The sequence below is a fragment of the Ochlerotatus camptorhynchus genome, unplaced genomic scaffold (assembly GCF_037179485.1).
Source record: "Ochlerotatus camptorhynchus isolate MF236.1 unplaced genomic scaffold, CSIRO-AGI_Acam_v1.1 ptg000094l, whole genome shotgun sequence".
NCBI classification, from domain to species: domain Eukaryota; kingdom Metazoa; phylum Arthropoda; class Insecta; order Diptera; family Culicidae; genus Ochlerotatus; species Ochlerotatus camptorhynchus.
This window is the reverse complement of record NW_027040584.1, coordinates 1657799-1682959: the sequence shown is the minus strand read 5'-3', so window position 1 is coordinate 1682959 and position 25161 is coordinate 1657799. Positions and strand designations below refer to the sequence as shown.

Here is a 25161-nt window from a genome sequence, read left to right as displayed (position 1 = left end):
GATTGCATTAAAACTGGGCCAATTGGCTCTGACATGGCTGTATAGCGGTTTGCAGGAGGTTGTTCAAGCAATGTGGTCGTCTGTGGAAGTTTTATAATTTGGTTATACCAACTGCTTTAAAACTTCAATTAAACAAAACTTGTTGCTTGGGTAGGACTAGCATGTGCACCAGGGTGGTTCAAAATATCGATTGTTCTCTCAATATTTGAGTTTATTTGGATGTGAATTCATTGGCCCTTTGAAGTTTAAATGGAAATTACAAAACCTGGAAAAACATGAGGTAAATTTACTCATCACTTAGTTCCTGCACTTTTTACAATTTATGAGTAAACTGAACTCAAATTTTGGTCGATCTCATAGGCCGTGTACATTTCATCTATCATTCCAGTTAGGATTAAGAAATGACGACTGTTTCTTTCTCGGATTGAAACGATCAAATTCTAGGGATAAAAAACAACATTCGTATTTTGTGACGAATTTCATCCACGCTTAACTTAGATTTTCCAAAAGCGTTTCACAAACAGCCTAGAGATTCACGTCGCCTTACCTTGAATTGTTTTCATCAATTTCCATTTCTACGAGACGACACCTGCAAATAGCACCATCGTGATCGAGGTGTTGGAGCATCAAATTTTCCTGCAAACTGAGAGAATTCCACTCGAACGACCTCAAGCACACACACACACACACTCACACTCAACCACCCACCCACCCATTCACTCATTCCAAATTTCCCACGGAGGCCGCCCTCACCTTGAAACATCTCTTCGTCGCACCGCTTGTGGTGGTCGCCGGATCGAGCGATTCCTAAATGGAGGGCAAATATATAAAATACGTATTAAATAAATAACCGTTTGGAACGCCAGCCGTGTGTCGTCGGCGTCGTCGTGACCAAGTCTCGCTTGCGCACGTCGCTATCCCACACTCTGGGGCGGTTGTCGGTTGTTGGAACCTGGCCAAAATCTGGTCGATTCCACGGCATCTGTATGTGTGGCGGTTGCAAAAAGGGCGTGTGGGCGTCCGAAGTTTGGTCTGTGTGTGTGAATTTCATAAACCTTTAATTTTTTTTTGCATAAACTAAACCAATCTGTATTGCTGCTGTTCCCCTACCCTGCCCACAGAAGTAGGAAAGTATAGGAAAATAGCCAGCTGCTGCTGCAGCAGCAGGTCGAACCGAGGGAAAATCGCCAAGATCCGGTCAGTATTGCGATAGAATCCGTTTGTGTCTGGCCAGCCAGTAGAGTGGGTACCAGGCTACATAGTAGTTGTACGACGGGATCAGCGCGATTCAGAACAGAAACTAGAAGAAACAGCCGGAGTGCAGATCAGTCGAGTGCGCGCGCGGGTGAGATAAAGTGAATTGATTCCAAAGTTTCCATTTTTTTTTGCGAAAGTGATTTTTGGAACGTTGAGACAGGTGAAACGGGAAGGAATTTCAGCACACCCAAACGGGATCTAATCTAACGGTAAGTGGGGAGGAATTTTTGGAGATAAGCCAAAGATCGAGAACAACGCAGTGCAGTGCACGCAAGTGATGAAACGAAGTGGCCTTGAGGTGGTGGAAGAATTCTCGAAGAAGAGTCGTCAGTGTCTATTTTTGGAACTCATCCAGGGGGAAAACTCCGCTCGGTCAGGTTCAAGTTTGGTGCTCAACTCTTTGGGCAGCCAGTTGTGACTTTCTGTCCAGAAAATGCAATTGTTTGAACATTTTCAACCCTCATAAACGGGTCGTTCGGTGCTCGGTGAATAGTTTTCTAAAATTAGAACTTTGTGAGAAATTGCTCAACACACGATACAACAGTTTTCATCAGGCGGTGACTGCATTGCACTCAAGAGGTGCAATAATTGTGATTTATGGGTTGGTGGATTTCTTCAGCGAATAGGTGCGCGTCATTGATTTAATTATAAACATTTCAACGGTGAACCGACACTGAAGAAATAAACCACTTGATATTCATATGATCAGTTCTGTGAAGCTTGAATCAAGCGATCAAAAATTACTTAAATTATTCATCAAAAAAGGGTAATGAGAAGGATTTTATTGATCAATTGCTATGCATATCAAGTGGTAAAGATCCGGGGTAAAATCATATAGATTGCTGTAGCTTTGTTCGTTCAGTGTAAACTTTTGTTAACGGGATATAACGGATGGAGTTGTTCACAATCCCCAACCTAGCGATACATGGGAGGACGTGAAATTGCGAACTTGGCAGCAAAGGAATCCACCTTGTCACCAGCTGAGCTACGATTTCTTCCGCAATGATTGATATAACGAGAAGTACAGTTGATTAAGCTGTCTCTGTCGTGGCACGTAGAAACAGAATTGCTAAGTTTCTGCCAGAACAACCAGTCGTATAACTCTAATGAGATCGGAATTCATCGCATTTTTGGGTTTACTTGTATAAATTGAAAAAAGACAAATATCAACTTATATACAATTTATCATTTTCATATCGTTCAATTTCAGGGCTGGTAGTGGGTATGTAAAATAATAGTAGCGACTTTAGTGACTTGACCTATTTGAGTGATGTCGGACATAGAATGAAAATATTATTTGCATAAGCCTTATTCGGTAATCAAATATTAATTTTATTGTTACTTTATTAGGTTATCAAATAATGATTTTGATAGGAACGAAAAATTAGGGCTGATATAGCGTTGATAGGATGAAGTACAAGTTTTTTAAAAAGTTAATTTTTTTAATCATTTTAAAAATATCCTTCTCCCTCTTCCCATCCGTACAATTTTTATCCCCTAACCTTGAGAAGACCGCGATTATTCGGTTCAATTCCATTAACTTTAGATTTAATTATGTATAATGCAAATGATAACTTGGCTCTTGAAAATTTATTCGATTGAGCCTTCTTTTTTTTTTGTTATTTAATTTATTTGTACAGGCTCAATCGAATACACTTTACAGAGCCAAATTATCTTTTGCATTATACATTATTAACAACCGGTGGCAACTAACGATTTTAAATTGGCTCACTACTTGACTAGCCTATTGGTCCCAAGCAAATCGATTACCGTACCCCATTCTAGTCGAAATGCTAGTACTACACAATGTTTGTTTTGTTTCGCTATGAAAGTTTGACAGATAAAATGAGTGGTTCGTCGATTTTCCTATGTCTCGAGGGGTGCATCGATTAGCTTGGGACTGAAGATAGTACCAAAGCTGAGCCAAAAAGTTGAGCACGTTTCTTCGGGACCTTCTGGCCTTAGAGTTACCTCTATGTTATTAATGTCTTAAATTAAAGGAATTGAACCGATTACTCGCGGTCTTCTCGAGGTTAGTGGAGATTTACAGTTTCATGGATGGGGAGAGGGAGAAGGAGGTTTGAAATTTGATTTACGATACAAATGTTTCATTATTCCTAAAACGTGAACTTATTCCTATTCAACTTGATATCAGCACTGTTATTACACTATTATTACAAGACAAACACTAAAAACACACACACGCAACCAAAATACAAACTAAACACAAGGTTAATCAAACTTACAATATAAGGTTAATATTCTTCAAGAAAACATATATGAGTTTCATAAACTCCAGATTGCGTCCAGCCAAAATATCCCGAACTGGAACATTAGGTTGTCTACTTCGAGCCCGAAGGGAATCACTTATATCTACTCATAAAATTAAAAATTATTGACAACTTGGTAAGTGGAAATGTTTATGCGATTTTATTTATTTCTGTCAAAATATTAATAACTGTTCGCAGACTCAAAATTCTGAAAACTAGAAAAAGGTTCCATATAATCATAAATAAATTAATGTAAATTAATCAAATTACCGTCCATTTGTAGTGTTCAATGTTTGTAGCAAGCTACTGGGAAATTTTGAATTTTTTAGGTGTTCTTCCACCACGCTTGGTGGCGCCATATTGACTTGCGTACCTGAAAACCACGTAATTCTCGTTTCGCGAAAATATTGAAGTCCCAAACACACAAACACAAATACACTAAATCTGTTTACGTGAATATACGGTCGATTTCACCAACATTTTTAGTGGACATGACGTGTAATGCAGGTCAAAGTTACTAACGTCACTTAAAATTTGAGATTTTCCAAATACAGATCAGTTACGTGATATTTCACGCAAATCGGACGTGAGGATTTTTTAGAGTGTACTTAGGTGGAGGGGAACTCCAATAAGCTTACCAAGCATCGGAAAGGTTCCTTGAAAGTTGCATGAACAGCGCCGAAACGATAACCCAAAATCCAAGCGACCGGCTTGTGTTGCCTACCAATGAGATGTCAGTACTTTTCTATTCAAATGACCAAACTTCCTGCTTTCCTTGGCCATCATACTGCATTGTATCACATAACATATGTGGAACTCGAACATCAAAAATCGACCCCATTTCAGTCATTTCAAGTGGTATAGTAGGCCACCGATCTGCCAAATTTATTATACCAGCTGTAAAATGAGAAAGAGGATCAAGGGGGTAGCCGATTCTATTTAAACAATTATAACCTGGTTTGTAATTATAAATTTTCTTAGCACTTCTGAACTTATGTCTTTATTTTTCCTTAACTATTTATGGACTTTATTTTTAACTATATAACTAGCTTTAACAAACTAATCACCTTGCTTCACAGAAAAAAAAAATAGATTAACGTTTTGCATAACAAAGTAAGGCCTGTACTCGAAAAAAATGCACCAGACAAAAGTGTTCGCCAAAAATTTATTTAAAGTCGGATTTTCTTGAAACTTTCAGGGAATGAACTAATACATATGGATTATGTTTCGGCATAATTTCTTTATTCAATTTCCTTTCCATCGCTGAAAGCCCGCACCTTTCCCTTAAGACCCCTCATTACATTTTGTGCAATGGTGGAGCCGACCTGTTTGGTCACTTTCATCCATTCTTTCTTCAACTCCAGCTCGTTTTTAAACACCTTGGACGATTTTCGAACTTTTACCTTCATTTTGGCCCAAAATCTTTCCACCGGACAAATCTCTGGTGAATTTGGGGGGTTGGAGGATTTTGGTAAAAAACAACGTTATTGTCTCTGTACCAATCCAACGTCGATCGCGCGTAATGACATGATGCCAGGTCCAGCCAAAATAATGTCTCGTCTCCGTGGGACCGCAGGAAGGGCAACAGATGCTGCTGGAGGCACTCGGTGTGGTAAATTTCGCTGTTGATGGTACCCATTAGACTGATGCAAAATTTGACTTTTTCGCTCCACAGTGCTTAAATGGTTTCAAATTGGGTCCTGATTAGCCTCCCAAAGTTACAACTCATTTGGTTGGAAACAGACTTCGCACAAGCCATTTGAAGTTTGCATGTAAATTACTATGGGAAATCTCAGCTTTTTGTTCATTGCCTTCTAGTCTTTTTCCATATTGAGCTGCGAAACAGTTCGATAGCCATTCTTATAGAAAATTTTCTCAGCTACAACTTTGCTCAAAATCGTTTCTATGTAAAACGAGACAGGAAAAAGATATTAATTATTTAAGAGATTGGTAAACTTATGACATGATCAAGCAGCTGCTCTGTAGGCAACACTGTATTTTGCAATGTGACATAGTAGCCATGATTTTTGTGTCCTATTCAACGCCTCAGAAACACCAATGTTGCCTGCTGAGTAGTTGATTGAGCATGATCATAAGACATCAGTGCATTAAACCATTGATAACTTTCGATCCTTGCATTTAATCAAAAAGTGATCTTCAGCAAAGTTGTAGCTTAGAAAATTTCCTACAAGTACAATTGAAAGTTTTTGAAGCAGACCGATATGGTGAATTATTAGATAGACATGAACAAAAATCTTGGTTTTACCATAGTAATTCCCATACAAACTTTAAATGTTTTGTGCGATCTCAGTTTCTCACCAAATGGGTTCAAATTTTGAGAGGTTCGTCAGGATCCGGTTTGGAATCGTTTAAGTATTGTGGAGCGAAAATTTCAAATTTTGCATCACTCTAGTGCCCATTGTGATGTACGGTTTACTCAGTTTACCGCATTGACATATGGCCTGCCAGAGCAAGTATTTTTTGGCGAATTTGTCCACTTTCTTCTTCCTTATGTCTTCCGAAACATCAAACCGTGATTTGGCAACGTAGAACTCCAGCCCCGGTATCTGCTTTGCGTCTGCCTTGATGTAGGTTTCGTCATCCATAACCACACACATCGGTTTCGTTAACCACTCTCGATACAGCTTCCTTGCGCGGGATTTGGCCGCCGTGTTTTGTTGATCACGCCGGTTCGGTGCCTTCCGGACCTTGAATACACGAAGCCCAGCTCGTTTCATGGTTTGCTGAGCGAACCAAGCGGAACACTTTGCCTTCAGAGCCGCGTCGTGAATCGAAAGGTTCGGATTACGCTTGAAATAATCCAACACCTTTCGGGCCTTCACAGGGTCAGCTGTCTTCGATTTTCTTCCACTTCCAGCCCGCCGCTCGGTCGTCTGGGACTCCTTAAACAACGGCGCGCAAAATTCTCCGGCGATTTTCTTCTTGTTTCGATGACATCTCAATAACCACTGAACCGATTGTTATGAAATTTTGCACATGTAAACAATTTACTCCAAACTAGTTATACTCAGATTTTCATCAATTTTTAAAAATGGTGCATTTTTTTCGAGTACAAGCCTTAGACAATTTCTGCCGATTTTTTATGCAATGAACTGCCACCCAACGATTAATCCTAAAATGTCATTGTTAATTGTATACAGTCTTATAACTCTAAGTATGAGCGGATATATTTTTCAATTTTCTTTCTGTAAACTTAGAAGAAAAATGTATGTACCATTTTTTTCTAAACTTTTTCTCATTGCATCAACTTTTAATTTAATTTGTATTCGTAGGGGAAAAAATTCGACCACGCAAATCAGAAGTTACCTGCACAAAAAGCAGCAAAATTTTGCGGTTTATGCGGAACATATGCTGTCCATCGTTCCATTCACAAGAAGTTTGACATGTAATACTCAAGGATTCAACCCTCGATATGTTTCTCAACTGCGGCCAAATAAACATTTTTGCTCAAATCCCAACACAAAGATCTACTTCAATTACCAAAGGCGATCTTAACAAGCCTTTTTCGACCACTATGTCTAAGATTCCAGTCTAGGACTTCCAGCTAGCAGTCTCAAAGTTACCAGGAACGGCTAGAGGACCAACAACTGGAAGACTTACCCTAGTTTAATTTCTAGCCTTCCAACATACAACAATCATTGAATCTTCAAATAGGTTGCAGTAAATTAAATTCAATTAACGTAATTTCCGTAATGCAATGCAATTCAACCAGGTCGAAGAGACGATGAAATATTACATCTGTAAATAGGCAATATTATAGGTTAATAGCTCTCTTGATTGGCTTTTGACCGACTTGAAAATACTAGTTAACAATCCTTTGATAAGCCCCCGTAGAGCTAGTCGAAAAAGGAATGGCCGCATTAAATACCATGACAATTTATAATTTTCCTTTTCCGCCACTCTGTAACTCTTTACTCTTATCAAGACCAACAATTGAAATGGCCTTAACTCCATTTTGTAAATAAACTTTGTAAGGCCATTTTCTCGCGAACCGAAGTCCGCAAAGGCAAACCAACATAAATAATGAACAGGTTAGGGAAAATTCTCCTCTACCCGATTGTGGTTTAGGTTTGCGAATGAAGGTTTCTGTTCGCGAGAAAATGGTCTTACAAGGTTTGTTTACAAAATGGAGTTAAGGCCATTTCAATTGTTGGTCTTGTTATGGTAAAATCCCATCAGCAAACGTCAGTCTGAGCGTGAAACATGGTGGACATTTCCTTACCCTTCCACTCCTATCAAAATCCCATAAGATATTGTCAATCTATGCGTGAAAAGACGGTGGCTCGCTGGTACCATGGTAAAGTTAAAAGATAAGACAAAGTCCACTAGACTTCATGTACAGATTGTCCGATGCTTACGAGGGGGGCGACACATCTAAATCTCAAGTCTAGATGCTCAACAAATCTCCCACTAGCGAATCAATCTTCAAAAAATCTTCTTTCATTTCTCGCATCTACTTGCATCGCGCATCATCTTTTTGCAGGAAATCTTCAGAATCGACGTCAATCTTCTTTCTATCTACTCAGCGTGCGCGCAGCTAGCCACAGAAAAACCCAAACTTTCCTGCATCGTAGATAGAGTCACCCCCCTCGGCTGCTTATGGGATTTTACCATAGGAGTAAAGAGTTGCAGAGTCGCCGTCAACGTCAATGCTTACTGATAGCAAATTCGTTTATTATTCAGTTCCAACCTGGATCGGGTATCAAGATTAGGTCTGCTTGTTTTCTGACAATCGGGATATCGGGAAGGTCATTCTTGTGAAACCGCGTTGAATTTGGTATTAGCGAAGTGGAAAAATAACTTGGAGTGTAAAGATACGATTGTTGCTGTTTTTTTGGATCTTAAACACGCTTTTGAAACAATTTCTAGGCCCTTATTGTTAAGATCAATCAAGCGCTTTGGAATTACGAGTACTGCATATAAATGGTTTGAAAGCTATTTGTCTGACAGAACTCAACGGACTGTTTTTAATGATTCTGTTTCCAGTCCCGTGTGGAATACCCTTGGAGTGTCCCAGGGAAGTGTATTAGGGCCCCTGTTATTTATTATGTATATTAATGACGTGTTTTACGATTTTGCGACATTAATCTTTTTGCAGATGATACTATTATTCATTGAAGCTAAGGATTTAGATGATGCTGTTTTACACTTGAATGAAGATTTGCGTTCTCTAAGTAGATGGGTGAAGTATAAGCAGTTGAAATTGAATACAAGTAAAACTAAATTTATGGTAATTTCGCGGAATCGAGTAAATGAGAACGTCTCTGTTGTAATTGATGATGAGACTATTGATCGCGTTCGGGAGATTAAATATCTTGGCGTGATTATTGATGATACACTTAAGTTCAACTCTCACATTGACAATGTCATCAAGAAAATTGCCAAGAATTATGAATTCTATCTCGACTGAAAAACGATTTAACTATTGCCAGTAAAATACAGCTATACAAATCAATCATCTCTCCTCATCTTGACTTTTGCAATTCCATTTTATTTCTGGCCAATGCAACACAAATATCGAGATTGCAGCGCTTGCAGAATAAAATAATGCGTTTGATTTTGAGACCACATTTCTTGACTTGTGCTTCACAAAATTCATTATATTATAAAGGAATAAATGTTTTCAATTCGATGCCTAGACATATCAAACGTTTAGCAACACTTACAGAATTTAAAAGACACTGCATTTCACACGTTAAAACTGTCTTTTGAATTGACAAACTATGTATCTTGACGAAGTTATCTCTAACGGATTATTTTATATGGATAGCTGTCATAATGACTTTTTAATAATTATTGTAGCACTGCAAAAACTATTTCGGTTCGCCACGAGGGTGATGATGGATTTTTAATATTTGATTTAATAGTAGATTAATTAAAAAAAACAGTAGTCTACAAAGGTTTGAGCCTCGCGCGCGTATTACGGATATAGAGGACTGAATTTAACATTTGATAAAAGAAAAAATCCAATTTTGAAGCTTATTCGAAAGATAATTTGAGTTAGTAGTAAGTTTTCTGGCAAATGTTAGGGGTTCGTGAGCATTCCTGACATTGCTGAAAATTATGATAGCATCAGATTGCGGGGTTGCTAGTGTAAAAGGATGCTTTGTTGATTGCTTGTAATACTTATGAATATTTTAGGTGGACAAAAAGGCGAACTAAGAGGTGGACGCCTGAGCTTTTCCACATTTATATCGCTGTGAAGCAACTGTAAACTCTAGAGGGAATTTATATCTGTTACTGAAACCAGTTCGATTTTGTTTGCCAACCTGGTTAAAATGTCATATTCAACTATCTTAAAGATAAATCGTCCAGCTCAAACCTTTGTAGGGGTAAGAGGTGGGACCATCATCATCATCATCATCATCATCATCATCAAAACCTGGCTCAGGTTGAGGTTCGCCATGACAAAAAGATCGGTTTCGCACTGGGTTGGAACTGGTTCCAACCCCGCAAATAATCAAATTCACTATGAGTATGCAATAGACTGATGCAAATTTTGACATTTTCGCTCCACAGTGCTCAAACGGTTTCAAATCGGGTCCTGATTAGTCTCCCAAAATTTGAACTCATTTGAAAAGAAACTGACTTGGCACAAACCATTTGAAGTTTATATGGAAATAACTATGGGAAATCCAAACTTTTTGTTCATTGTCTTCTTACCTTTTTCCATATGGCATTGTTCAAAAATTGAAAAGCTATGCTTATGGAAAATTTTCTCAGCTTCAACTTAGCAGAAGATAGTGGTTGAGCCAAACGTCAAATAAAATAGTTATTAATTGTTTAAGAGATTGATAATCTTATGGCATGATCAAGCAGCTGTTTTGTGAGCAACACTGTATCTTGCAGTGTGACATAGTAGCCATGATTTGTGTGCTCTATTCCAAGCGCCAGTAACACCAATGTTGCCTGCTGAACAGTTGATTGAGCATAATCGTAAGACATTAGTGGCTTGAATTATTGATAACTTTTGATGCTTACATTATATTGAAAAGTGGTTCAGGACGAAGTTGTAGCTGAGAAAATTTTCTACGAGCTCAGTTATCATTTTTTAAAGCAGAGCGGTATGGTAAATTGTTAGATGGATATGAACAAAACATTTGGTTTTCCTATAGTAATTTCCATATAAACTTCAAATGGTTTGTGCGAAGTCAGTTTCTTATCAAATGAGTTCAAATTTAAGGAGACTAATCAGGACCCGATTTGGAACCGTTTGAGCACTGTGGAGCGAAAATATCAAAATTTGCATCAGTCTAGTATGCAACCATACATCTGCTTTTCTTTCATAAGAGCTAATGTCGCAAACGTTTAACAATTACTTTCTCCACGATTTCTCGAGAATGAAAAACCACTCAAGTAAACCACCATGATAATTGTGTAGAGGGAGATTCCCCTTTCTGATAGAATTGGTGGCTTACATAGATTGAGTTTGAACTACGAGAAATTCAAGAAAGAAGCAGTTGTTTACGTTTTCGACATTGGTCCTTATGAACGCTCAGGCTCTAAACCATTTGGTGGATTATTTTAACTTTTGGTTAAAATTTGACAGATGAAAAGTTATCGATTAACCCTGCTATCCGAGCGTGGTTACTTCTGATAGACAAGAAGGTAAATTTTGACGACCGTGGCTCAAAAACCGGTCGATCGACAGTACGGGGATTTTCGAACATAAGAAATAACTTTCGAAATGTCACTTTAAACCACGAGTTAAATTTAACTCGGCAAATGGTTCACAGCCTCAGCGTCGTTATCACGAAAATTGTATTTTGACAGATCGATGGCCAACTATACCAGTTATACCACAACAACAACACAAAAAAGGGGTCATCTTTAGTCAGTTAATTAGCATGAAGTTCCACATATGATATGCAGACTTAAATTATCATCGTTCTTTAGCGGAGTGTTTGGTTCACGTGGAATTTGAAACTCGGCGACAACTCTTCTCATTCGTCCTTTCACTCATCGTCGAACCGGTCGCCGTGATGTCACTCTGACTCACAGCATCATTTTCAACGTGCAGAGTCTGATTAGCACGAGTGAGCGACAATGGATGCTGACTTGCAATAATGATTCGGGTTTTATCCTTCAGCAGCCCGAAGTTGAAATGACGCTCGATATCATCCGTTAGTTGGATTCCCTTGTTCTGATAGGTAGCTCGGGCCAGAGCGATAAGTGCTCTCTGCCCGGCGGATAGCGTTCGACCTTGCTCACTAACTACTAATGCTGTCGCCTTTCAGAAGCATGAATGACCACCTTGAATGTGGAATCGTCGTACATTTCACTCCATAGGATATTCTCATGGATCGTTCCTCTCTGTAGCTACGGGGTCTGAGCAACGTACCCAAAGTTTTCGTCCACGATCGGAAACATCCGGGCATCGCGCCCCATTGGGTATTGGGTAGCTCTTGAAAATTTGGGTAGAAGTAGTTTAGAGTGTATTGTTTGCACTATATTTTTATCGCTGTCAGTTTTTCGAAAGTTGGAAAAAATGGCGTCACCCGAAAAGCAACGTCGCGAATTGATTTTGCGCAAGCACCTGGAAAATTCTCAACTCTCTCATCGGGACATCGGAAAACAACTCGGAATCGTCCAGTCAACGGTGAGTCGTGTGATTAAACGTTACTATGAAACTCTGAGCATCGAACGGAAGGAAAAATGTGGTCAGAATGGATGTTCTATTAGGGATCAGGATCGCAAACGTGTCGTAAAAGCGTTTAAGCAGAATCCCAATGCTTCGGTCATTGATGTGACATGTGACCAAAAACTTGAATCTGTCAGAGAGTCAAGGACCGGGAGGGACTGCATACGTACAAAGTGCAGAAGACTCCAAATCGTGACGAACGGCAAAATACGGTGGGAAAGTCACGGGCCCGGAAACTGTACACCCAGATGCTGGAGAAGACTCATTCTCTCATCATGGATGAGACAAACGGAGTGCGCCTTTCGTGACTACCGGGACTGTAAACGGGGAGATCTACCTTAAGGAGTGTCTACAGAAGCGTCTGCTTCCTCTGTTGAAGTAACACGAGGGCCCTACGATCTTCTGGCCGGATCTAGCTTCATGCCACTATTCAAATATTGTCCTGGAGTGATACAAAGCCAACGGGGTCAATTTTGTACCCAAGGACATGGAGGCCCATCGAAAAATACTAAGCTATTATGAAGCAGGCACTACGGAAGCATCCCTTGGAGGTCAAATCTGAGGAAGACATGAAGAAAAAGTGGGTTTCCGTACAGAATAAGCTACAGCCAGATGCTGTATAGAACCTTATGAGTGGAGTTAAGCGTAAGGTGCGAGCGTACGGTTATGGTATTGAAGTTGACTAATGGGTTATATTTTATTGTCTGAAAGTTTCAAAAGGATCAGTCAACTAGGTTATTTTCTACAGCGTTGTTTCCGTGATGCAATTTTATGTGGAACACCCTTTATGTGGTCTCCTTGCCGTATTTGAAGTTCAAATTGAGAAATCGGAAATCGTTCATGTTCGGCAGCTGAAAATGTGAAAAATCATTTCAATAGCAGGTAATTCCTCGAGTGTAACTAATACTTACATCAATCAGCTCCTGTACCCTCTTGAATCTTGAGTGACATCCAACATCTGGAACTGTAGAATTTTTCCGTCGACAAAAACAAGAGCTGTCAAAATACCGGGTTGCCAAACACGGCATTATTCACTAGCAAACAAAAGGCAGTTCAATTACTTCTCTGCACTGCCGGCACAGCTGCCGCACACTGAGAAACAAGTTGGCGCATTATCAGAGCCAACAATGATTTCAACTGAAATTAATAGAATCGAATACAAAGAAACAAGTTCCATCTTACTCTCTTTCAATCTATTCCTGTACATCATGGACCTTAACAACCTACCTGCACTCCGAACGGCTCTGCCAATATGGCTCTGGATATACAATTTATCAATTTTGCAATCAAGTTAAACTAAAAAAAGAACTTAACATCGTTCGGTCGTTTCCAACCGATTGAACAGGCCCTGATCAAAGTAATAAACAGTGCCACATCATTGATGTTCGATGCCTGGAAATGCTCCCCAAAACGTGTCAAATTTGCTAACCATGATGGATGAGCAATTTCAAATCAATGTTCCAGATCTACACAAGGTTTCAATCAGATCCTTCCAGCGAAATGGAACGGACTCATCGGAGTTCAAATGAACTGTCGCCTTCAAAGCAATCGTCTGTTTGCCGTCGTCGTACTTCTTGCCAAACCGACTGCACAACGCCATCTACGATGATGTCATCGACATTTCCCTGTCAAAACAACCGACGCGCTCTATCATCGTTATTTTTCCGCGGTACTGGCAGCGATAAATTAGCTATTTTCCTTATTTTTTCATGAATACGAAAGGTGTAACGAACGTTCGGTGATATGTGAAAATTTCCCGAACGAACCGGTGCGAGGTGTGCAAATAAAATTTCCCCCGTTGGTCGTGTGAGTGGGTGGAAAAATCACCTTGAGAAGTTAGATTGATGGGCGATGGAGGGTGGCAAAGGGAAGGGGTGAAGGAAAACGTCCAAACATCCGAGAAGCTGGATCCCCGGGAGCGTATGTGTAGCGAAATGTTTCAAACTACTCACCGGTCAGTGCGAAAGCGAACGTTCCTCATCCCAGAGCTCAGCGTCGCATTATATAGGGATTATAAGCGACTCGGTTTAAGTTGAAACGAAAGAACATCGAAACGGTTAGTTGGTAGTTATTTATAGTGGATGCTTATTTTTTATGATCGTGAGACTTTCGCCGTCCTTTTATTGAATTCAGATGAGCTTGTGCAGTGCCTTTGCCGGAGAGCAGCAGTGCAGTGGAAAGGATTCTCGTTTTCAAAGAAAATTGGTATAACGAGCATCACGAGTGGAAATTTGGACGAGAAACGTCGTTGGGAAATGTCCCAAAGTGTGACATAATGAAAGTCAGCTGTAATGACCGATAATGAAAGTGTACTATATTCAAATAGTTGAGCAAAGGCAGATGATGTCAATGAAGTCGCAGACATTAAGATGGCTCTCGTTCGTGTTTGAGTTCATTGCGTTCATTTGTAATACACACAAAGTAAAATAAATACCTACCCTAAATTAAAGTATCGATTCTCCATAATTTGGTTTCGCTTATTAAATTTACGGTAAAGTAATGTTCAAGTTTACTCATAGTTGGGTAAACTTTAATTAATATAAAATTTACTCAAACAAACAAAAATACCTAAGCATGTAAAATCAATTGTGACGCTTCGACGTAGTCGCCAGGGCTCTACATTTTCGAAGCTCAAAAAAAAACTCGTGTTTCGATCATTTCATACAACATATGTAACGCATCATTTCTATAACGCCTAGCTAGACTATCAGCACGAAACGACAGTGAAAAAGAAGCACGATTAGAACGAAAGGCTGGCGTGGATTTTCTCGTCTTTGCTTTGCTCACCCCTTTCAATGAAAGTGACGTCGATTTTCGAATTGAAACGAAGTCTCATTATGGCTTTCAATCCCTTTCACCGACCATGTCACCTACTCGGTCAATTTGTTTTTATATGCGTTATGTCATATTTTCGTTACTTTATTTTATATAAATATGTGAATGGAACATAAATTAAACGTTACGTGTGATCGTAAAGTGTTTTCACGTGAAAAATGCTTTAAATATATTTTTACTTTTTCCTTCATAAGCGCCATGAAACCTCGGTTACATCAACCGAGGGGTATTCAACTCTGCACACCTTCCGTGCCGAGTGATTGAGCAGTGCCGAACACCTTACCAAGCGCTATGCCGGTTTCAATCAAAGTGTCAATATTCCATGAGTTTGGTAACCCCGAGAGTTATGACTTTTTTTTTTATTGTGTTTACATTCTCAATTTATCAGATGGATCAAGGCAAGCATACAGCTTCCCTTCATTCTCATTAGTGCGTTTGCGGATCGGGAGGTGGAAGAGGAAGTGGAAGCCATCAAACCTGTACGGTCCACCAGATTCCGGCTCGATATGTCCCTGCTGCTGATGCCTTGCAGATGTACAGAAATGGCCACCTGCTCCCTGTCAAATTATTCCCGACTAAAGTAACTCAGAATTTGAACGGGCGAGAATTCAATCCCACGCTAGGAGCTACATCCTCGGACCAGTTTTTAATAAAGCCTCAAATCAAATGTTCAGTAATGAGCAAGGCCTTACAGTTGACCGATCGGTAGACCACCCATCGTTCTGGGGTCCCTTGATACGAGCTAGTTCAACAGAAGGATGATAATAGAGATGCTTCAGCAAAATTACCGGATCTGGTGAAGGGGATATGCTTGATGTCGGACTCGTGGAATAGAATGTGATTGCATTCCTAACTGCAATGATCCGTTCCTATAAATCCTACACTATTGCACTAAGGCAATCGTACTCCGATCCAGGTCTGATGAAATATGTGGAGTTAATACCTATTGACTTCCCCCAGCAGTACTGGGACTTCATTCAAAATTATATGGAAATCACTATAAAGTCCTGTGGATATTCCATCGTAGCCAATATCAATTGAGACCAATGACTGCGAATGTGTATAAACTGACGTTTATTGCACCTGCTTTTGAGCAACCGTCGGTCGCTGGAGGTAACCAGTTTCAGCCGTCTTGACTGCCATATCGACAAGACCCTCTCGACCGGCCATGGTGTGAATGAACTTGATTGAAGTCAATCCCGAATAGAAGCTGTTCTGGATGAAATCACAAGCCACTGGGATTTTTGCTATGAATAGGATGAGATGGACTGAGCTTTGCTATATTTAAAGATATTCACGGATCAGAGAATACTTTAAAAAAGTTCTTAAATTCTTGATTGAATCGTTGTTTTGCCAGTTTTATATATGACAACAAATTCACTTTTTAGAAAACAAAGTATTCAACGGAGTAGTCAACCTTAGCAACGATTGACAAAACGTCAACCCTCAACAGTGATGCCATTTTATATTATATCGTTTGTGTCCTACTAGTCAAAGTGTGTTCTATCGTGCCGAACAGTGTGCCGTGCTGTGTTTTGTCACAGTGTGCAGAGTTGATTACCCCTTGGTTGAAGTGTTTCATGAAAGACGAAACTACTAAAGTCGAGCGCTCTTTCACAGCTTCAGTCGCTACGAAGACAGTTCGCTAGATGCCGTTGGGCAGTATTTGGTTAGTTTTCATTCGGGATCACACTGGAGCTAAATCGACGTTCCGACCAACCGGAATGCAAAGAAAAATAAGGGCATCCCGATCTTAAGGGCAACCATGTTTTAGCTTCGAAAGGAGCTCAAAATTGGCCTCGGCAATGTATGCGACGCAGTGAGATAACGTAACCTGAATTATTTAAATTAACCTTCAGTGTTGTGAGAAATGTTTGTGGCTATCTACATGGTGTACTGTTTCAAGTGACTTCTATCGCTGAGTGGATGACAGGTTTACTATTTTACTAAAATAGCTAACATGAGGTTTTATTTGTTTTTAGCTTTTTGCTAAAAGCTTTTAGAATTTTCTTAGAAGCTTCTGCCATCAGCCACCTTAAGAGATGAACTAGCCCCAGGCTAAAAATCTCTATAATAAAGACAAAAAAAAAAAAAAAAAAAAAAATGCCATCAGCCACCAGATGGGCTAGTATTTTTGTTTTGATTTCAACAAAGTTGATTTTGTATGCAATGATCTTTGATAGTGTGCAAAGAGTTACCATTACGTCATTTTTTTATCTGGAATCTCAGGATGTTTATTTGCGACGGGAGACTGGCCTACGCTGGCGCCCACAGCCGATCATTTTGGACATTGTGTGGCTGTTGCAAGACAAAGAGTTTCTCATCAGAAAACACGACCTCTGGCTCTGTCCAGCCTCTTCTTCGTTGTGACCTCCGTTACCCCGTGAACCTTGCGTTTCTTGTACGGCTTGGATCCCAGGTCCTTCAACATGATGGTGTGGGTAGTCCCGATCGACACATCCAGGTCAGCAGCGGTCTTCCGGATCGAGCGGATCATTTTTCGACAAACCCGCTGCCTCATCACCTTGATGGCTGCTAGCGTCCTCGCCGAACACGGCCGCCCGGATCTCGCACGGTCCTTGGCCGAGCCCGTCTCTTGGTACCGACGGATGGTGGTATAGATGAAATTCCGCTTCACCCCGTGGGATTTCAACAGCTCTCGTAAACAGCTTTACTACGACGTCGCGGTACTCCTTTATAGTGCGCGGTAAACAAACAAAAAATGACAGCAAGTCGATACCGTGCGCGTCGGTTAGCCTATACATGAGGCTAAAGATGACCCCAATACCAATACACAGACTGCACATGGTGCGCACCTACACAACGATGAAATGTTGTATTTACATTTTCCATCGTCTAGGAAGCGAAGACAGCCACTGCAGCACAATTGTTGAGTCTGTCCACGCGTAATGTTCGACCTGAAGATGTTCAAGTTAAAGTGACAGCTCCTGCATCAGGTCAGATAGAAGAACCGCTGCATTTAGCTCCAACCTCGGTAGCGTTATATGTTTCACTGGTGTGAGCTTTGATCTCGCGTAGACTACTGCAGCATAAGCTACTTCCGAGGCGTCGGAAAAGACATGGAATTGGACACGGCCGTTGTGGTTAGGTAGTCACAGGTAGGTACAGGCTATCTCGCAGATCTAACCATTCCTGGTAGAATTGCTGGAGGTAGGGGATCATCGAACTCCAAATCGTACTGCCAAGTTTGTTGGTAACAGATCTTCGCTTTGACAATCGCTGGGAAAACCATCCGTTCGGTTCGAATAGCCTTGACGATACCGAAAGAAGTTGTCGCTTGGTGACTCCTGATTCATCCGGAAGAGAAACCTAGAATGTGAAGATATCCTCAGCAGGTAGCCATTGTAGCAAGTGTTTTAACTACGTTCCGTTCACCGTTCAGCTGCAGTTGGTAGCTGAAAATCAGCGCTCTCCAAAATCTTGATGATCTGTTGACATAGCATGCTAGTTTCTTACAAACTGTTTGCGCCAGTCATCAAATCGTCCACATACCTATCCTTGATGATCCGATTGGCCGCTTCTGGATAGATGCGTTCGTATTTCTTCGCCACATCTACAATTTCTTCCATCGCCGTGCATGAAGTACCGTATGTCACGGTCAGCAGTCGATAATGTCCGATAGGATCGTCGACATTGAACCGCCATACCACTCTCTGGTAGTTGATGTCCAGCCAGTGGACTTACATCGCCAACAAAGGCTACAGGGTACGTGCGGAAACGGGAATGGACGCCCAACAAGTCTGGATTGATGTTGCGTCCAACATCCAAAGCATGGTTGTGGAAAATGCCCGTTGACGAAGGGCAAGATCCGTCAAATAGCACTCGCAATTTAGTCGACCTCCGCTTGTGGGATGCATTCCATATGACCTAGCTTGAAATGATTGTAGTGCTTCTCGAAGTATTCACCCAGTTCAAATCTTCGCTCCAGGTAGATACTTACTTAACGATCCTGCGCACCTCCAGGGGTGCCCCGCTCAGGCGTCGTGAAACATCATAGAGGAGGTGGATATCGCCAGTTGCTGCGGCTTTCCCTCCTTCATCAGCCAAGGAATCCACCCACGCTCGCTTGTCCTCTCCAGAGCCGAATACCGCTGACGGGTCTCGTTCTTGGCTCCTCGGGTCCTTGCTCGCTCTATCGCGGCTTTTGCTTCTCTCCGCTCCTTGATCTTCCTCCAGGTTTCATCTGTGATCCACTCCTTCCTCTGAGTGCGCAGCTCACCCAGGTTGTTCTCGCTTGTTTCAATAAAGGCATTCTTGATGCTCGTCCACTGTTCTTCTACGCTGCCACCTTCCGAAATATTAGCTGCGCGAACCTCGAGTTCTTCGACGAACGATTTCTTCACTGCTGGGTCTTCCAGTCAGCGTGTGTTGAATCGCCGCCCGAGTCTCTCCTCCCGCCGTTGAACCCGCGCAATGCGTAGGCGGATCTCACCGACCAGGCGATGATGGTCAGACGTGCTGTCAGCGCTGCGTTTATTCCGAACATCAAGAAGGCTCCGTCTCCATTTTCGGCTGATGCAGATGTGGTCGATTTGGTTCTCTGTATATCCATCACGGGAGGCCCATGTGACTTTATGCACTTGGGCGATGGGGGAAGAGCGAACCACAAAACTCTGCAAGCAGTTCGCCGTTCTCGCTCACATCTCCGAGACCATAGCGTCCCATAATGCGCTCATAGTCCGAGTTGTCGGAGTCGATCTTCGCATTGAAGTCGCCTGTGTAGATCTTGATATCACCTCTTGGAGTCTTATCCACGACAGCATTCAGTTGACTATAAAAGTTCTCTTTGCCCTGCAACTCGGCAGCACCGGTTGGCGCATAACATTGGATTATGGTAAAGTTTCGGACCCGTGTTCTGAATCTAGAAACGATTATTCTCTCATTGATGAACGCAGCCTGTGCTTGGGCGCTAAGCAGAAAGCCAACTCCACGATGTCACGGACCGTTTTCACCTCGCATACCAGAATATAAAAGTACCTGTCTCGAAGGCAGCTTGTGTTCTCCAAAGTTCGGCCAGCGGACTTCACTAAGTCCCAGGATTTCTAGCTTCATACGGCGGGCCTCACTGACGAGTTGTGCCAGTTTACCCTGTTGGGCTAGCGTCAGTACATTCCATGTTCCAATTCTTGTCCGTTGTTTAGCGCTAAAAGTCGTTGCCATAAAATCAGTTCGTAATCTTTCACTATAGGTTTCGGTAACAATTTGAAGGTTTCGGAGACAGTAGGTGGTTGGCCTAAGGTCTCCTATCCGCCGTGATGGGATTGCCGAGCTCTGAGCCATAGGTTGATTGTTGACATCCATGACTTGCCCGTCATGAATCACAAAAAGAAATACATCAGCACCCACAATGACATCGATGGGTCCTGATTTGTGGAAGAGAGGGTCTGCAACATTAAGCTCATAAAAATACAGCAGTTGAGCTTCACCTAGCTCCAAGCGCGGCAAGGGTGCTGTTAGCCGTCCAATAATGTAAGCATCAGTGGCTAGGACCACCGAATCATGACTAGTCTCGCATTTCTCCATGGAATCGCCAGTTGTATCGCAAAGTCTTGACTGATCAACGACACTTGCGACCCAGAATCGATGAGCACTCGACCTTCGTGGAGCAACCCATTCTTGTCTTTGATTCTCACCTCTGCTGTTGGTAGCAACTTGACTAGCAAGGTGATCGAAAACCACTTGGGGACATCCATCAGTCCGCTAGTGCAGGCTAGCGCATTGTTGGTGCTGCTATCCGTGTCGTTTTCACTCGCTGAAGAACAATTGCCTCCACTCACCGAATAGTGTATGGTTCCGTTGTTTACCCTCCTTGTGTTTACAAACTGCAGAAGAAAGCTAGATAAAGCTGGAATTAGGGTGTAACAGCCTTTGTAAACAATGACTTCTCTCGATGATTTCGCGAAAGTCATGGCTCTGCCTGGCAAATCGACATCACCATCGAGTAGGGGATAACTTCCCCTACTCGATGAATTTGTTGGTTTGTGTAGGAGTGAATTGAATTCCTAGAAATCAACGAGAGAAGGCATTGTTTACAAAGGCTGTTACGCCCTAATTCCAGCTCTATCGAGAAAAGAATTTACGAGCTGCATGCCCACACTTCAAGCAATTCGACAGTGAGCATGCATAAGGGCGAATACGCGATGATCGATTCTCTTCATCGATTTTCTCTTTGCATTGCTACAGCTAAGCGAAACAATTTTCTAGAATTTGTTTAATGCAGAGTAATAACAGGTTGTATTGGCTATCAAAAGCAACAGCAAACGCACCGAGAAACGTTAAACCTAGCGAGTTATTAACAAAAGAGAAAATCGACGAAGAGAATCGATCATCGCGTATAGGCCCTTATGCATGCTCACTGTCGAATTGCAACGGTCTTCAACCGAAAGTTCACTGGTCCTCATAGGCAAATACAAATAACAACAAGAGTCAGTCTACGGAACTTTTACGTCACGAATAGATGAGTTCCAATCTTGCAGAGTACCAAGACACTTCCAGAGTAAAGAGCCTAAATTTATAAAGAGGCGACATGTCAAAATTGGAACAATCGATTGTCTGTCAAAGTCATATGAAAAGTCATTCCAATCGAGCAGAAGACCTGTCAAATGGATAAGATGTCGTCTCTTTATAAATTCAGGCTCTTTATTCCAGAGCATTGGTTAACGATCAGAGTTGATAATGGAAGTGTTACACAGACTGAACCCAAAATCTACCTATCGAACTGTCAAAACGTCTACCTATCGAGCATAAGGTGATCCAAGAGACCAAATGTTAGCAAAATAAAAAAAAATGCCCATTGACCGTCATCAGTGTTGCAAGCTTCACTCTGCGTAACTCCTCTATTATCAACTCTGCTGTGGATTACTTGGATTAAAGAGTCTGAATTTATTCCGAAATTTACCGAACCCAGTCCAGTGCCTTTTAGCAATTAGGACGATCAAATCTAGATAAACATTTCAGAATTGATCAAAGCAGATAGGACCATTTGAAATGTTCATCGAGAAATGGGATGACCCATAGGAAATTTTCGTCACTGCACATCTAAGGTTTTGAAGTATCTTGAATTTGGTTGTTTGGGGTATTGAAGTAAATACATATTCGTAATATGCATTAAGAGCAGAATCGGAATCCAAAATGTCATCAATTTTGGTGCACCGGAACCACTTTAAATAAGAGCGATTACATTAGCTAAAATCACCATCTTAGCGCCCCTCGATGAGACTTTGCAATCGAAGCGAGCTATCAACTAGTAGATTAAGTATCAAAAATTAAATATTTAAATCATGGTTTAGAAATCGAAATGGTTGGGATCGATAAAAATATCGTTGCGCTCAGAAAACGAAGCTCTTTCAGATGATGACATGCAGATGACGACAAAACTACCAACTTTTACGAAATTCTGAGAACCACTAAATCGTTTTGTTATGGAATGGCTGCATACATACATTAAATGCAAAGGGTAGGGATGGGAACCCCCCAGAGCACCGGATTGAAGCATGGGAAGAGTGGAATTGCCAACTCCCTGTCATTAACATTTCGTGGATTGACGGTGGGCTCATCTTCCCACTAATTGGGACGTTTTCTCGTTTGATGGCCTGTTCTATATCGGGTTGTAGGATTTTATCATTGGAATGAGATTCTCCTGATCCCGCGGATTGTGCATAAGTGTATCTGCTTACGGATCCGCCCCTCCGTTTTTGGACCTTTATACAGTGTTATTTTGAATACAGGCTGATGTAAAACTTGGCTACGAATATGCAATCTCTATACCCCTAAAGAACCCAATTGAAGAATTAGTGAAGCCATATGAAGGAGGCCTTCCAAAATAAGTACACAATACTTCATATTGAGTACGAAGATCTTCAAGGGGTAGCCGAGAGGCCCAAAATAACCAGTCTGGAAGAACTATTTCAATGTTCTCCAAGGATCATCAGTTGTGGAATTCATGGCTTAGTTTCGAGGGCTTCTTCTGATTGCACTTCTGAAAATAATTCAGGGGTTTTCCGGAACATTTACGTGGAGCTTTTTGTACAGTTAAAGATGAGTTAAGTTCAGGGCACTTCTAGGAAAAACTGAAGTCCGTCAAATAGCAACCTAGAGAAGAGCACTTAGAAGTTCTTGCTGTTGAATTCAAATCTAGTTTGGAGGTCTTCTAATCCAATCTAATCCAATACAAACGCAGTCAGTACGAGAAAGCATCATGAAAAATGATTAGGTTAGATGAGGTCTAATAATTTTTCTTGTCTAATTGATGTTTAAAGCTTATCTGAGATATGATATAAACATCAATACGGCCAGACCTACAGCGTTATATTTGCCGCAAAGATGATTCTTGGAAATGAATGGGGACATTTCTTGAATCTACAGGGGTGGAAGGATGCGTGGACATGCCGTACCAAACGCTCCGAGTTACTATGTGTAGTTGTGTGTAATGTGTAAATATTTGTACAATATTGAAGAATCATAAAATAATGCAATGGAAGGATCTTACCGAATTTTCTCCTATGTTGGTAATGATTCTTTTGCACTTAAAAGTTTCGTTGGATGCATCCGCTCCTCCGATCGGGAGGTAGCAGAAAAATCCAAAAACAGCCAGTTTGCCATCGGCCTTGCATGTCCAAAAGCCAGATTGTGAGCAATCTCGTGACAGGCGAGCTCTAGCGAATGATTAATCACCCCTCTAAAGAAATATGCCACCAGGAAAATCATCTTCCACGATTGGTCCTTCATTATGAACAACATCGCAAACTGCGTTAGCACCATGGCACCAGCCACAAACTTCTTGATCTGCGGATACTTTTGCAGGGTAATCTTCCTTCGACTGGCGTGCGGTTCCTCGGTGTAACACCACTCGAAATCCGTCCAGGACACGTGCTGGCCCATTGCGGTCACTTCTTGATTGCTTGGGAAATACTCCCAAAATGAAAAAAAAAATCCGAATTTCACAACACTGCTTCACGAAGAACAGTGAAGACGCTCAAAAGTCTACACTGACGAACTTCTCTAGTAAAAAGTAAAAATCCTAAAACCTAGTTTGGAGGTCTTCAATAATATCGAGCGACAATCGTAAATTGGTTCTGATTTGTGTTGTTTGAAAAAATATCGCCATGTAGCAGAGTGAATTCCATTATAGTTAGTTCAGATAACGTGTCAATCGCCAACGGAATCTATCCGGTACATTTGCGTAAATGACATAACAATCACTTGTGTTCAACTCCACCGTAGAACTTTTCCTCCATCGATGAACTAATTCATGCAACGGCAGTCGATGTCGAAACTTAAGATGGAACTGCTTTCTTTTTCGTTCGTTCCCCTTCGACATTTCCGCCTTTTAAAATTGGCATTTGGATGAACTAGAGATACCGTTACCATGGAGCATAACTCTCCATCGTCAGTCTTTACAAAATGATAATCATCTTGTTCATTCAATTATGTGTATGGGAATGAAATTGTGATTTGCATGATTGTTTAGACTTCCCTGATAATAGTAAAGAGCATTCGTCATCATATCGCTGCGACATTTACTCCATCAATAAACACAGTCGAACACAGTGACAATTTGTCGCACAACAAGGTAACTGCTTTCTTGTAGGGTGCCACACATAACTGTCAAAATAGGAACCCTCTGTGTGTTGAATGCACCTTGCTTGTCTACATTTGACATAGCGAAATTAAGTGCGAAATTCGACTGTGATAATTGTGATTTCGGAGAGTCTGCACAGGTTTCCGCAATATATATGAAAAAATATGACGCAACAGAAAAGTAACCGATGCGAAAAAAAGCTCAAAGCGTTGTCAAGCATCTTAATTAAACTCGTTATGACTAGATGTTGGTAACGAGCATCATGCAACTGATGTAACATTGCACTACACAGCTCTCAACAGGCAGTAGTAATTGGATGTACTCATGGGAACTGAATCAGAATATATGAAAGATAGGGTGCCGCAAGACAACGGCAGGCTGTCATTGTTCGAATTAGGTGAAATGGTAAACATTACACATACATTATCATTGGGATTTCAATAATACTCGTATTCAACTGAGACATAGATAGATTTAATCGAGCAACACCATTGATAATGAAACATCTGCTTGATTTCTCTCAATATCACTGTGCA

At 41.1% G+C, this 25161-nt stretch overlaps 1 protein-coding gene across 3 annotated transcripts in view; it reads left to right on the top strand.

Moving 5' to 3' along the window:
* Window positions 1-1196: 1196 nt before the first annotated feature.
* Window positions 1197-25161, top strand: part of LOC135698774 (uncharacterized) — a 38276-nt gene continuing 14311 nt past the window's right edge. Inside the window, exon 1 of one of the 3 annotated variants that reach the window (XM_065218910.1) lies at window positions 1197-1466. The gene's annotated coding sequence lies outside the window, so the exon portion shown is untranslated. Of the gene's footprint in view, window positions 1467-14153; window positions 14246-25161 lie in introns of those variants that run through there. The other 2 variants (XM_065218912.1, XM_065218911.1) reach the window with 2 other exon arrangements.